The 14508-nt window shown below is 48.0% G+C and overlaps 1 protein-coding gene across 2 annotated transcripts in view; it reads right to left on the reverse strand.

The window, feature by feature from the left end:
* rarga (retinoic acid receptor gamma a) overlaps positions 1-13150 on the reverse strand; it is a 45904-nt gene extending 32754 nt beyond the window's left edge. The window contains exon 1 of one of the 2 annotated variants that reach the window (XM_076166458.1): positions 12895-13150. The gene's annotated coding sequence lies outside the window, so the exon portion shown is untranslated. Of the gene's footprint in view, positions 1-6378; positions 6595-12894 lie in introns of those variants that run through there. The other variant, XM_076166457.1, reaches the window with a different exon arrangement.
* Between the last annotated feature and the right edge of the window lie 1358 nt (positions 13151-14508).

A 14508-nucleotide genomic window follows, 5' to 3' on the forward strand; every position in this document is an offset into this window, starting at 1 on the left:
CGCTGCGCCTCCCCGCCGAGGGCACAGACGAGTCGGGCTGGAGCGCAGACAAGGCGACAGTGTTGACTGTTAATACAGGAGGAAAAACACACTGCTGAAGCCTGCTAGCCCCCCACCCCTACCCCCCCTTTGCTTCCCTAGCTTGATTTTATGAGTGGGTGGTGTGATCAGCTTGTTTTTTAAAATGTGGCTTTTGAAAAAGAGCAGAGCCAAGGAATTTGGAACTGCTGTGGCTTGTGAATTCAGGAGAAAAGACAGGGAAAAGTCCTGGTAATGAATTCGGTATAAACAAAAGAAATGGAGGAGGGGGGTGAAAAAAAGATCTTAGGCTGAACTGGTGAACTGCTGAACTGAGCAAAAAACACATGGGCGGTGTGTGTGTGTGGGGTGGGGGGGCACAGTGACAGGGCCCGGGCACTGGAGGGCACTGAGTAGTGGCGCCGTGCCCGGGAAAAGAGAGCGAAAGCTTTTCCAAGATGTACACATACGTACCACACAGAAACATATACTCATGCAATCAAGCACTCAGGGAAGAAAAAAACACACACATATGTGAGAGCGCCCACTATGACACACACACATGCACACACACACACAAACACACACACACCTCACCCCTTTGCCTTTTCCAGGGCTCTGGCTGGCTCCTAGCCTGCTCTCTTTCTGGCTCTCTCTCTTTCAACAGAGCCAGTTAATTACACCCTACTGCTGCAGGCAGCTTCAAACCACCACTAATTTAGAGTTCCATTACAGTAAACTGTTCCACATGTGCGTCCAGGGCCCAGGCAGGCTCGGGTGGCCACGTTTCAGGAAGAAGCAGCCGTCGAAAGGCACCCACCCCCATCCTGCCAACACAGCCATACTGCCATCTCTCTCTCTCTCTCTCTCTCTCTCTCTATCGTCTGTTCCTCATCTGAACTACCCCCCGCCCCCCATCCCCTTCTCTAACCCACCCCATCTCCTCTAAAACTCTCTATAATCATGTCTTTATACCCGATCCTCTCCTCCGTCGCCCCCCCCCCATCTCCATCCTTCCACTGCTTATACAACTTGTACCATGACCCTGTGCAGCGGTTCCACTGTGCGGCTAACACACAAAAACATCACTAAAGATTTCACAGTGGGCCTAATGGGAGAAGAGGCACGGAGTGGAAAAACAAAACTGCCAGCTACACACAGCCTCATAATCTGTGTGTGTGTGTGTGTGTGTGTGTGTGTGTGTGTGTGTGTGTGTGTGTTATGAGTATGTACTTGGCCAGCGTTTGCCCCGTTTGGGTATCTGCCCCGTGAACTCAAAGCAGGCCCCATAAAGACAGAGTGTTGGGAGAAATACAGAAGGATAAAGAGAAAAGTGTGTGTGTGTGTGTGTGAGTGAGTGTGTGCGTGTGTACGGAAAAGAATCTTTCCAGAGTGTAATGCTGCAAACATGTGTCTTTTATATTCCTAACGGAGGAAACAACAGTGTATCAATCCATACATTAGTATTTTCATGGGTTTCAAGCCCAGTTTGAGAATCCGACCAAGACCAAGAGCAGAATAAAAACAAGCTTTTAACTTGAAATCCAGTAACTTTGCTTCCCCCAAACACAATAATGAATTAATAAAACAGTTGGCGCCAGTGTTTTTTAATGAGTCACATCAGCCCAGCAGCCTTTTACAGAGCCATTTATGTTTTATGTCGGGTCTTGTGGTAGGACCGCTTTCGCCAACCCGTCTGGGGCTATAAGGGGATGAGGGGAATTTGGAGTGACCTCATCCCCCCCCCACTAGCCAGGGCCAAATGGGCACGGAGGGCCTCCCCACTTCCCTTGAGCCTGGGGGGCACACAGGAGGCGGGCGGCCGGCCGGACAGAGAGGCAGGCGAGCAGCGCCGCAGCCAGAGACGGGGTGGGTTCAGGTCCGCTGCCGGGACTTTCCGCCGTTGCCTAAGCGCTGCAGAGCAAAGCAGTTTAAATTTACTCTGGCTTGTTTGTGTAAATAGTGGGCCGACAGACTCTCGGAGTGCTTCATCGTGTTAGAACTAAACATGATCCATTGATTTCTTTATGAAGATTAAAGGTGTAACTGATGGGAGTTAAATCAATCCAGCTCCTGATTTGATTTGGGTGCATGGCTCCAGGATGAGGTGAGCAAAGAGAGAGAGAAAGAGAGGGAGGGGGGAGAAAGAGGGGGGAGGAGAGAGAGGGAGAGGGGGAGAGAGAGAGAGAGAAAGAGAGAGAGATGGAGGGAGAGAGAGAGAGAGCAGCTGTTTTAGTTTTTGTGTGAAGTTCGACAAAGAGAGAGAGAGCACAGGAGAGAATGAATGAAAGAGAGAGAGAGAGAGAGAGAGAGAGAGAGAGAGAGAGTGAGAGAGAGAGAGAGAGAGAGAGAGAGAGAGAGATGAACACCTCTCAAACTCAAAAGTATCAAATCCTCTGTGAGCAAAACAACCCTTGCTTCTTCAGCGTAGTGACGGAGCGATGACCTCGCCAGCAATAAAGAAATGCAGTCAAAATAAAAATCACGGCATCTCAGGAAGCTGGGGGCCGAGCGGGCCAGAAGCAAACCGCAGGTGATCACTCTGCTGACAGGCGCAGGATTCTGGGTGCCGTGGCTGCTCTTGGTTTGTTTACTGGCGTGCGTTTCCTGCTCCACTCACAGCAACAAAACAACAGCACAGCGGCGCAGCAGAGTGGCGTGTTACACTGAGGCGTACTGTTGTGTGTTTATTTGTCATGGTGGAGTTTGTGCCTTAAAGTGGAGTCTCTTTGTCTCTCTAATGGAGCTATAAAGACTCCCTCTCTTTATAGCTTCTCGCTGGTTTATCCTAAACCACTTTAAAGCCAAGACGCAATTTTTCTTAGAAGTGAATCGGGGGTCGCTCTGTCCGGGTCAGAGCGGCCGGGCAAGTCCCAAACCTTCACTCACTCGGATGGATGGATTCTTCCACCGGTGCTTCTCCAGATGAATTATCGTCACCGCGCGTGCCGCCGCTCAGACATCGCACTCTCTTACACGCTCGCCACTTCACACGGATCCATGCATGTCTTCATGGCACCGTGTACCCAGGCACCGTGTCCCTTCTGTCAGCAGAGTAACCTGATTTATGCAGAGACGACTTGGTAACGGAAACGCGGACTCAAAAGCACGGAGGGTTATGTTTAGGTTGTGGGTCACAGGCAAGTTACAGAACCGCAGCAGCAGCCAAACAATGAGTCCATACTGTGTGTGTGTGTGTGTGTGTGTGTATGTGTGTCCTGAGTTGACAGACTGGCTTACTCAGTCGTGATTGTTTGTGACTAACACCGATAAATTAAAAATAATGACGGAGGATAATGAGAGCGTTATCTGATCTGCTGGCTGGCATCGGGGCTGTTTTGGCCCTGGAACACAATATCCTGCACACTCACGCTGACAGCTCCTCGTCTTTCAACAAGTGCCTTGCTAATGGCTCTGAGACAGACGCCTAGTGACAGACGCTCCAATGCCTCCCAACAGCTCCGCATTCCTGCATCTCAAACTTGTTTGACATCTGCATGCTGTTGGCATCACACAAACATGCACTCGCTTGCAGCAACAATGCAAACGAGCACCTTTGTGTGAAATCATTTGTCACTTAAAGGGGCATTGTCACTCTGTGTGTGTGTGTGTGTGTCTGTGTCTGTCATCCTTTTTGGTTTCTCCGGCAATAAATCATGTCAAATCATCTGTCTGTGTTTTGATTGTCTTCCATTTCTGCGCCAAAGTAACAAGGCTGTGTTTGACGTGCAGTACGGAAAGAGTGAGAGCCGGGAGTGAGACATAAAACACTTTGTGACGCGATGATGTCATCTTGACAGCTCGCCATTTCCATGATGTGCTAGAGCTATTTGGAGGAGTCAACACAGAGACTCCAGTGGTGTCCGGCACGACAAGACATAGACGGAGAGACAGAGAGACAGAGAGACAGAGACAGAGACAGAGACAGAGAGACAGAGACAGAGACAGAGAGCTGAAAGACGCAAAGATGTTTACATGCACTCCACACTCTCCTCTCTCTGAAATTAGGCACAGATGGAAGACGTATACATGCTTTCCGTCTGCATGATACAAGTTAAAACATCTATCATACTGCGATTAGAGGAATGCATTGTTTTCTTAATCTGAGTATTCAACGGATGTGAGTGTAGTGATGGATGGGATTAAGAGGATTAAGGCGTCTTACTCCATGAAGACATTTACGTGCCTGAATAAGTCCACTTGGGAGGAAGTTTACTTCAATTTTTTTGGTCTCTACGGCAAAAATCTATGCATTTCCTGTATCACAGAAGCTTTAAGGTGCAGGTAAACACAGCGTCACGGCTGCTCTTTACATTCCGAAGCTTGTTGCTACTAATAATAACACATCTTGGTCGGTAATTACCGAGGGAGGAGCTGGCAAAGGAGTCACAAAGGGCAGCGATGAAGGTGTTTCCCTTCCTCAAACAATCCTCTCTCTGTATAAAGAGATACATAATGGATGGGTTCAACGCCGCCACGTTTAGCCTCAGGGGCGTCAGAGCAACACAAGCACAGGAGGAGGAGGAGGAGGAGGAGGGAGAAACAGGCCCTAACACACACACACGTACGGCCAAGCATACCTGCCCGCCGACGCACGCGTGCTCGCAAAAAACAATGGCGGGGAGGCTTCGCTTCGGATTGTTGCCAAATGAGGCTCGGAGGCAGAATGGAAATGTAGATCCTCACAATGAGAGGCACACCTGTGAAAATACGCGCAGGAAATGGCAGGGGAGGTAGTTTCCTTCTTAATTATAGCGTTAAGGCAGCGAGCGCCGCCATTCGCTCTGAAACCACCTGTGCTGCCCCGCCCGGCTATTTTCGCTTAATTGCTAGAGGAATTCCAGGAAAAGACAAAAAGACAGAAAGACAGGTATCAACAACTCCCTGACTTATTGCTCAATGGCACGTCATCGGTTGCTTATCAAACATGTCCACTTGCTCGCGTCCTCGTCGTCTTCCTCCTGCGATTTGTCCGGTCGGAGGACAAAACCAGCGAGCGTAGAAGTGAAGCACATGAATCATGGCGTTTCTGTGCGAGTGTGACTTTGCGATCGCGAGTTAACGACGCCGACATCTGGAGCGCACAAACTCACAGCACGTCCACTGATTGATCACAAACTCGGAACAGAAGAAGCAGAAGATGAAGAAGAGGAGAGGAACCACGCCGAGCTTGTACACAAAAGGTTTTCACACGAGGCGCTCTGCAGGAAAGGGGGCGCACTGCAGATGTCACACACTCTGTCACACTGATAGCAAGACCAGATGACAGCACACACACACACACACACACACACACACACCTTCCATGTGGGTGTATTTTCATCTCCCTCTGCTCTCACACTTATGTCAGCTCCACCAGGGGGGAAATCAGAGGTGGACAGCAGGTGCAAAAGCCCGAGCGCTGCAGCTGTGGAGGGTTTTTACCTTCAGCTGATCGGAAAGCCACACGTTTGAGGAGACACACACGAAAAACACACACACACACACACATCAGCCGCCTGATCTACATCTGATCTCTCCCACATCACACATGGCGCCGTGCACAGACCAGCAACAAGTGGAACCTGTTAACCTGGAGCCCATGCCAGCGCTGACACATAACTTGCAGGGACAACGCAAAGTATGGGAACAGGGTGAGTACCACGTCCGTGTAAACTACAAGCAAACACACACACACACACACACACACACACACACACACACTCACAGACACACTCACTCACACACACGCCCACACTTTGAAACTGGTGGAAAACAATGCTCTCCTTTCCAAAGCCTTCATGTGTTGGTTATTAAAAAAAAAACAGGTCAAGGACTGGTGACTCCTCTGGTGAATACACACTCACACACATCAAACACAAACACACACACACACACATGTGCTAATAATAATAATAAAAAAAAGAGCTCCACAGCAGGCAGCGGGTAACACTTGAAACACTCGCTAATAAGCACACACGGGCACATGCAGACGCAGACAATACACACACACATATACACACACACAGACACACACGCATACACATGCCTGATTTAGTTTTGATGTGCAGCGTAAACACACTTTAACACGGCGAGCAAACACACAGACGTTGCCCGAGGAATGTCTCACACACACTTACTCACTTTAAGAGCCGATTCATTCCATTCAGGACATCAAACTAAACTGTGTCTCCAATTAAAAAGAGTGGAACCACAGCCTCTCTCTCTCTCTCTCTCTGTCTATGTCTCTCTCTCTCTCTCTCTCTGTCTCTGTCTAACTCAGACACAGAGAGTGAAAAAGGGCAGAGTACGGCGGCTGCAGTGGTATCTGGCTGTGTTGTGTGTGTTGTGTGTGTACTCTCTTGTCAGTAAGTTACTCACCCGGCGACTCTCTGCGTTGCTGTGACGAGGTGACGAGCGACTGGAGCCAAAGAAAAAAGGAGAAAAGATTTGTGTCCGTTCATCACAGAGCGTCTGACAGCGAAGACAGAGCGGCAGCGGGTCTCTCTCTCTCTCCCTCTACTGCTCCTCCTCCTCCTCTCTCTCTCTCTCTTAAAAATCACTGTTTCACTCCCCAAACACAGGCGCGCTCTCTCTCTCTCTCTCTCTCTAATCACTCTCTCCTCCTCTCTGATTCATAAAGCCTTTCTTTGTCACGTGACCCAACACTTCAAATATAACAGCGCATTTTTTCACAAGCCACAAAATGCCTACAGGGAAGGAAAAAAAGGGCCTGAGAGCTTGAGTTTCTGTTTTGAATTCTCTCTCTCTCTCTCTCTCCGTCTCTCTCTCTCCTTCTTTGTCTCTCTGCCATACTCCTAGACTTGCTCACAGTTTACCTACATATTGTTTGGGTGTGTCGAGACGCAGCAGTCGTGTGTCGTGACACGCAGATAAATGTTCGTGTCTCACACAGAAGCGGCAGATTTTTTTTCCCTCATTCCAGAATTCCCAACAGTCGTTTCATCCGATTTAGATGAAACTGTGCAGAAGCCAGGATGGACTTCAATGTGACAGAGGAACTTTCCATAAAAACACAAATACTTCTACAACTATTTACACACTTAGTCCTACTGCATACGAGTACGTATATGTAGCAAAGCGAGTATGAGAACCCTTTTACTACTCATTAGGAATGTATCAGACACAAAGAAAACTGACTGGATATCTACAAACATTCCTTACTTACACCTAAGTGTGGGGAAATATGGACGAAAAGTTGAATGTCTGACATCCAAAGCGCAAATCAAATATTTTTTCAGGAAACCAGATCTGCCAAAACCCTGCCAAGCGCGACGCATTGGAGAATATGAAAGAGAAGGCAGGATAATAAAGAAAGCTGCAGGTTTGTGGGCTTTGGGCTCCTGAATCACTCGCCTTCCTGAGCTGAAAGCGGCGATGGCACACGTGCAGGGAAGTCCCCTGTGCGATGGCAGCAGCAGCGGCAGCAGCAGCAGCAGCAGATGTGGGTGTGCCCCTCAGCGTGCCCCTCTCTCCCTATGAGATCATATGTTTCTGATCTGTGTTTGTGTGTTTGTGGTTCTGGGCGTGTGCCCCGTTTTCTGAATGTGATGTTTCTCAAGTTGTTTTGGTTGAGCGCAGCACCCCAAACCTCAGAAATGGGTGGAGGAGGCACACACCTCAACTGGCACCTCAACGGGCACACACACACGCGCGTGCTCACCCAGAGGTGGGACACCGAGTGTGTGTTTGTTCTGCACAGTCACAAACAAGTCACCAGGCCTACACTTTCATTTTTACAGTCCTGAACAAGTTGTAGAGCCAAATTTGATGTCATCGAAACAACAGTGTAGTCAATTTATATTTATTAGTTTCCTGATCAACTTAGCTAGAAATGACTATAAAACTTCCTATGTGTAATGTATCATTATGAATCTTCTAAGTGTTTTCAGAGTCATTTGGCTGAAGACCAAGTACAGTTATGAGTCAATGGTGAAGCCTCACGTGACCGCCAAGACCTGAAGGGACCTGAACAGTTCTCACACTCGTACTCGACTTCACCGGACTACGATCGACGTCACCATCGCAGACCTGAGATAGGATCACCTCACGTCCACACAGGCCCTCGTGTCTCCCGGCCCTCATCAGCATATCTTAACTTCGGAGGTCTAAGCCCAGCTGCAGAAAGCACTTCTCCTGATCCTTATCTGGTTTACTTTGATTTAGGAGGTTCCTCCAGTTAATACGGAGCCTTTAAGTGTTTAAATAGCAGTACTAAAACAGCAAATGTGTAATATGAATCAGGAAAGTAAACACAGCAATGGGACGCAGATACACTAATTCTATAAATTGATAAAGTGTGAATTGTGTGTCAGCGAATGAGACCAGAACGTGTAGTCAAGTGTGTGAAGACACATGTGTGTGTGTGTGTGTGTGTCAATGTGCAGAGCATGCTATGCTTCTTATTGAATTATGGCAGTGAGCTTGAGAAGGGGGTGTGTTCAGTGTGTGTGTGTGTGTGTGCGTGTGTGTGCATTTGTGAATATTTGTGTGTCTGTGTGCATGGATGAGTGTGTGTAGGCAGTAGCAGTGAGCAGGTCAGAGGTTACTAGTGTTTGTGTTTCAGTGTCAGTGAAGTGTGCTCCAGGCAGAGATTTATGATCATTGTGTCTGGGAGGCTGCAGAGTGGGGGATAATGAAGACAGATCAGGGTGCTATCTCTCGCCCCTCTCTCTCTCTCTCTCTCTGGGCACCACTGGAAATGCGGCCTATGGCCTCTGACGTCCCCTGATCATTAACTTCAGCCAGTCGCATCGTAACACGCGCCCCCGACCAGCGACATCAATCCTAACACAGACAGAAAAGTCAACCATGAAGAAGCCGATTCCTCTGCAGCCACTTCGGTTGTTTTCAGTGACATGAAATATTCATGACAATACGTGTTTCCACTTTAGAATTGACTTATTTGCATTCTCCAAAACTATGAAGCAGCAGCCCGGGGCGAGCTGAGAGAGGAGAGGCAGCAAAGACAGAGAGGAGAGACGAGACGAGGGTGACAGCGGGGGAGAAGGAGGTAGCAGCAGGAAGTGAGAGGTTCGAGTGTGTGGTGGTGGTGGTGTTGGAGAGAGGGATGGAACGTATGAGCCATATTACCCATCACAATATTTTTAATTTTCAAGTTGTTTCTTTTAGTTGTTAGATGTGTTCAGCACATCTTTGTAGTTGTGCTGCTGCCCTTAATCACCAGCAGGTGTCAGTACAATGTTAGCAGATGCTTATAAGGTAACGTTTTGTGTTCCAATAATCCACTCCTCCATTTATTTACCAAATCCATATATATATACGCACAACGTACGTAGGGTAAAGACGTTGCGTTTGAATTCAAAACTGCACAAACAAGCTACATGATTGAAATGGTTAGACGCTGTTTTTAAGCCCCAAAGTGCAGAAGCTGCGGGAAAGATGTTTCCGTTGACTCTCTGTCAATTATGCTAGCTAGCGGCTGAGATTTAAGACATGGTTCCGTGTTAAAGGTGTTCAGTCAGCAGCTTCTCTGAGACGCTGTAGTGAAAACACCATATGGGCTCTGAAAAAAACAGCGTTGGATTAAGGATCCGGACTATCGTGGACCTTTACGATCTGCAGATTGCAGGTTCCAAAAAACAGCATGTTATTGCTGACATCTCAAAGGCATAGTAGAAGAGTGTGTGCGTGAGTGTGTGTGTGTGTCGGGCGAGCTGATGGTGTTGGGGAGCTGGTGCCTGCGGCGGCAGGTTTTAATCAGTAACAAGATGCCTGTAATGAGATCACTATTTCCCCACATTCAGATTGATGTCATGTGAAGTTTGGTGCCGCACTGAAAGAGGCAAGGGACACACACACAAGCACACACACACACACACACACACACACACACACACACACACACACACACACACACACACACACACACACACACACACACACACACACACACACACACACACACACTCCACACTTAAGAGTCATTTGCACAGGGGTTGGCACAAACACATTCACACACAAATATACACGTTGCTCGCACTTTCTTGGTTACGGAGTTAAACACACATCCTGTGAAATGAAGGAGCTCATTCATCTCGCCTGGCAAACTGGGCTCATTTACAGTCCAACCAACAGTAAAAACATACAAGGAGGAATAGCACTCGCAGGAAAATGACTTACTCACGGCAAAGGGAGAGATGTATGCGTTGGGGACTAAAAGGGCATATGCCAGTCTAACACAAACACATGAGCGGGGTTTGGAGCGGAGAGAGAGAGAGAAATGCAATTTTTACTGCAGGGGAAACAGAGAAAAAGATAAATGGAAAGGAAGAGAAAGAGAAAGAGTGAGAGAGTGTGCAAGTGTGTGTGTGTGTGTGTGTGTATGCGTTTGTGCATTTTTGGGGTGCGCTCAGCGGTTGTGGACGCGGCTACCAGCGCGTGTGCCAGCACATACGCACTCTGCCTATTCCCCAACATGTGTGTCCAATGAAAGGTGAATGGCTCTCCTGTCTATACTTTCCTCCAAATCAGCCATGATGTCACCATGAACCCATCCTGAACCCACCTCTGTCAAAAAGCATTACTCCAGCCCTCCCTCTCTCTCTCTCTCTCCCCCCTCTCTCTCATTTTCTGTTCCACCTCTCCCTCCTTCACGCTTCGCTCCTGCCTCTCTCTCAGCTTGAACCCTTTGCTCTTCTCCCATTATTTCCCTTTCTTCCTCATATTCCCGTATTCCTCCCCTCTCCCATCCCATCCTCTCCTCTTTCTCTCTCTCTCGCCGAAGCGAGGACACACTTATTTTTTTCCTTTTTTTGGCAAGGGCAGCCTAATTGAATCACCAAAAAGCGCTGTCCTTTGCCAAATATGCCAGGATGTTCTGATTATCGTAAACTTTGTTTAAGCTGTGGTTTTTAACAGGGGGAAAAAAGGAAAACGCTGGAGAAGAGTGCAAGAGGGGAAGAGAGAGAAAAGAGGAATCGGGGGGAGAATGCAAATGAAAGCGGGGAGAGGGAAAGAGAACACGGGGGGAAGAGAGGGGTGGTGGGGGCAGCGAGGAGGCAGCCAGAGAGCCACATATGGAAGTGATTCTGTAATTACTGCAAATCTGTGAGCTCAAAAGGAAAAGTCTTCTTTTCCATGCCTCCTTCCCCGCACATAAAACTGTCCTTGTGAGAACGCCGGGCACTAAATACTGAGCAGCAAAACATGAAAAAACAAACTTTTTATTTGCGTTTGCTTTTTGGTATGTGGCTCAGACGGGCTTAGGTGAAGTTCTGCTTTTGCCATTCTTCTGCACCGTTACTCGGCGAGCAGAAAACGACCGCCGCCGACGCCAATCACGGCGGCCACACAACTCAACGACTACTGGAAATTTCTCTGCATTCTTCGCTGATTTGCTTTGCTTTCCTGAGATTAATCAACCATCCCGGACGCTAATCTAAAACACACACGGAGACTCAGTTTGGTATAAACTTGTTGACGTGCTCAGCGCCCACACACACACACACCTTACACACCGACAACAGACACACACAGACACACTCAGACACATGACAAATGAAAGGAAAAAAACAACTTGAAGTTTCTTAGTAATTGTGCCAGCAGAATGCCCCGCCCACACACACACACACACATCATAACAGAGCCGTGGCTACAGTGAGAAGGTCTGCTGGCTCTGTCCCACTGAGGGGCATCTGCTGGCAAGGGGGCTCCAGTCATCCCAAGCTGCTTGCCTGGTACCTGAGACTCCAGGTGGAAGCAATTCATCACGTGGTAACAAAGCAACCGCTACCAAATTGCGACCCAAAGAGTGATTGTGGATGTTCCAGAGACGGCTACAACCCCTACTGCATATTTTCCATCACTCCCCGCTCTACACACACCTGATTAGCCAGAGCAATCAGGTATGCTTAGCGTGTGTTTAGCCAATCAAGGTGGCGGAAGCACCGACTCTTCATCAAGCGAGCGCACCCGATTCAGCTAATCAGCAAGAGCGGCAAGACGTGGAAAATATGCTGCTCTGTAGAAACTGGAGGACTGCTGATGTAAATCATGGGGATGGCCTCCGTGCAAACCAGATCAAAACCCAAATGAACACTTATGGGAGAATTTGGAGGAGCGTGTTCGATGGCGCTCGACACCAAGATCCAAACACCAAATGAGGGATTGCTGTGTTCCATCGCTGCAGGGGAGTTCCAGAGACGAGCTTTGTTCAATCAGATGTTATATTTCAGTCTTGACAGTTCGCCTTCATGTTTCTGAGTGACACCAGAGATGAGATCCGTGGACAACAACAACAACAACAACAAAAAGAAGATGGATCCCTGCTTGCCATCTCTTACACATAACTGCTCTGTCGCAATACCATTCCTCCCTCCAGCTTCTTTGTGTTAAGAGAACAGATTTGGAATCAACTTGTCTCTCTGCTGGACTCCCCTCGTGCAAAAACATGTGAATTCTGACCTGAGCGTTCACACGGGAGGCGTCACAGGTGGAAACCAGATATGAAACAATAAAAATCTGGTTTAGTTTGTTCACACTGGTGAGAAACAAAACAGGTGTACACCAAAAACCCTTTCAAATAGTTTTTCCCCTTTGATTTGTCCCCCATGTTTACAGTAATGAGAGCCTGAACAAGGTGTGGGAGGGGGCGGGACAGGGAGATGATGACTGACAGGCAGGCAGGTAGACAGACAGGCAGACAGACGGGCTGTCTTTAGAGCCTGGGGCGGTGGTGCTGTGCAGGTGTGTTTGCTGGCAGTCTTCAGTTCTGCTCAGTCCACAAACAGCACCGAGCAGCCTGTAATTATCTCCTGCCGGAACGTGTTCTCATGATGACTGCATGAGTCTCTCTCTCTCTCACACACACACACACACACACACACACACACACACAGTTAATCACGGTCCTACCTGGTCGGCCGTGGCGGTGAGCTCGTTCCCGGGGACTTCCACGCGTGAAAAGTGGATGACTAGAGCGGTGCGCCGAAGTTTTGTTGCCGGGGAGAACGAGACAAAGTCACGGGCAGACTTCAAACAAGTCCTCCCTTACGGCGCAGCGCAGTCAACAGAGCGGCGCTAAATGCTTTTTTACGCATAATTTCAGTCATTTGGCGTGTTTTCCTTCGTTTGTTGGCGGTCCCGTCATTACAGCCCGGCAGCTCAAGGGGCGTAGATACAGACAGGCAGCACTCACACACAATACCACACACTGGGGGGGAGGGAGGGTTTCTGGCGCTGTGACGACCTCTAGCGGCACCACGGAGGACTGCAGCAGACAGCAGGGGAGACAGCAGACATCCATACAATGAGCACGAGTACAGCGGATGCAAACAAGGCGCTATGTTTAGACTGTATTCATCCAAGAGGAGAACGCTAATTCTCTTTCACTTTCCTTTACCTCAGACCAGCACATTCTGCCCACACATAGACTAAAGTAGGTTTTACATTTAAATTAAATCCACGTTTACATTTAGTTAAATAATGGACATTGTTGTTGTGTAAATGTGTAAATATCAGTATTTGTTCAGTATATCTACATATATTTAGCATCTCAATGTTCCAGAATTTGAATCCAGTTTTGCAGTGGATAAACTTGGTTCTAATTTTGTCATTTATTCATTTCTCCCTCTCTCTTGTCTGGCTACGCACTGCAACATCTACAGGACTGAATCATTGGACTAAACTATCGATGCACACAACACCAGACATGTCATTGAATTTGCTTAAGGTTCTCTCAGTTCTGCAATTTTTGCCTTCACAATTCACGACATGAGAGCTGGCCTACAGCGCCCCCGTGAGGGTAAAATAAGACACTTGTTATTTGTACGAAACATCCCAGTGTTTATCCGACAGATGTGTCTTCCGCAGTTTTTAGCTGTTTCCATTAAGCTCAACACAACACTTTTTTTTTTAAATTCACCATATTATCTCTGTTATCTAAATCGAAATTGGTAATGAAATTTCCCAAATGTGAAATTTCATAATAAATCTACTAGACAGACAGACAGACAGACAGACAGACAGATAGATAGAAAGAGCAGTACCATTATCTGTCACGGGGGGGCGCTTCCCACTCACTGGGAAGCGCTGCGAATCTTGCACATTCTACCCCATAAACTCATAAACTAGGTTTGTAAGGTTGGTGGTTTGTTTGTTGCTTGTTTTTTAGAATTTCTCAAACAGATTTTTTTTTTTTTTTTTTGCAATTATTTACTATGACATTGTTTGTTATTATTCCAAATCAGTGGCATTACAGTTGGAGGCTATATCATTGAGGCAGTATTCTACCATCCATCAGATCTCAGCTCGGTGAGTGTGTGAGTGCGTGACGGGCTCACTCCTTCCGGGTGTGTTTTCCTTTGGCACATGAACTCTAAACTTGGCACCTGCACGGTGTTTGGCTCGTTTCCGTGTTTACCGGTGCTGAGTGCCACGGAGCGAGCAGTCACGCTGAGCCACGCCTCCCGTCCATGTGCTCCAGCCTCCCGTCTCTCCATCCTTCCACATCACACGCTCTGTGTTTTG

Source organism: Genypterus blacodes, unplaced genomic scaffold, assembly GCF_046128005.1.
Source record: "Genypterus blacodes isolate CSIRO-AG114 ecotype Tasmania unplaced genomic scaffold, CSIRO-AGI_Gbla_v1 ptg000156l_1, whole genome shotgun sequence".
NCBI lineage: Eukaryota > Metazoa > Chordata > Actinopteri > Ophidiiformes > Ophidiidae > Genypterus > Genypterus blacodes.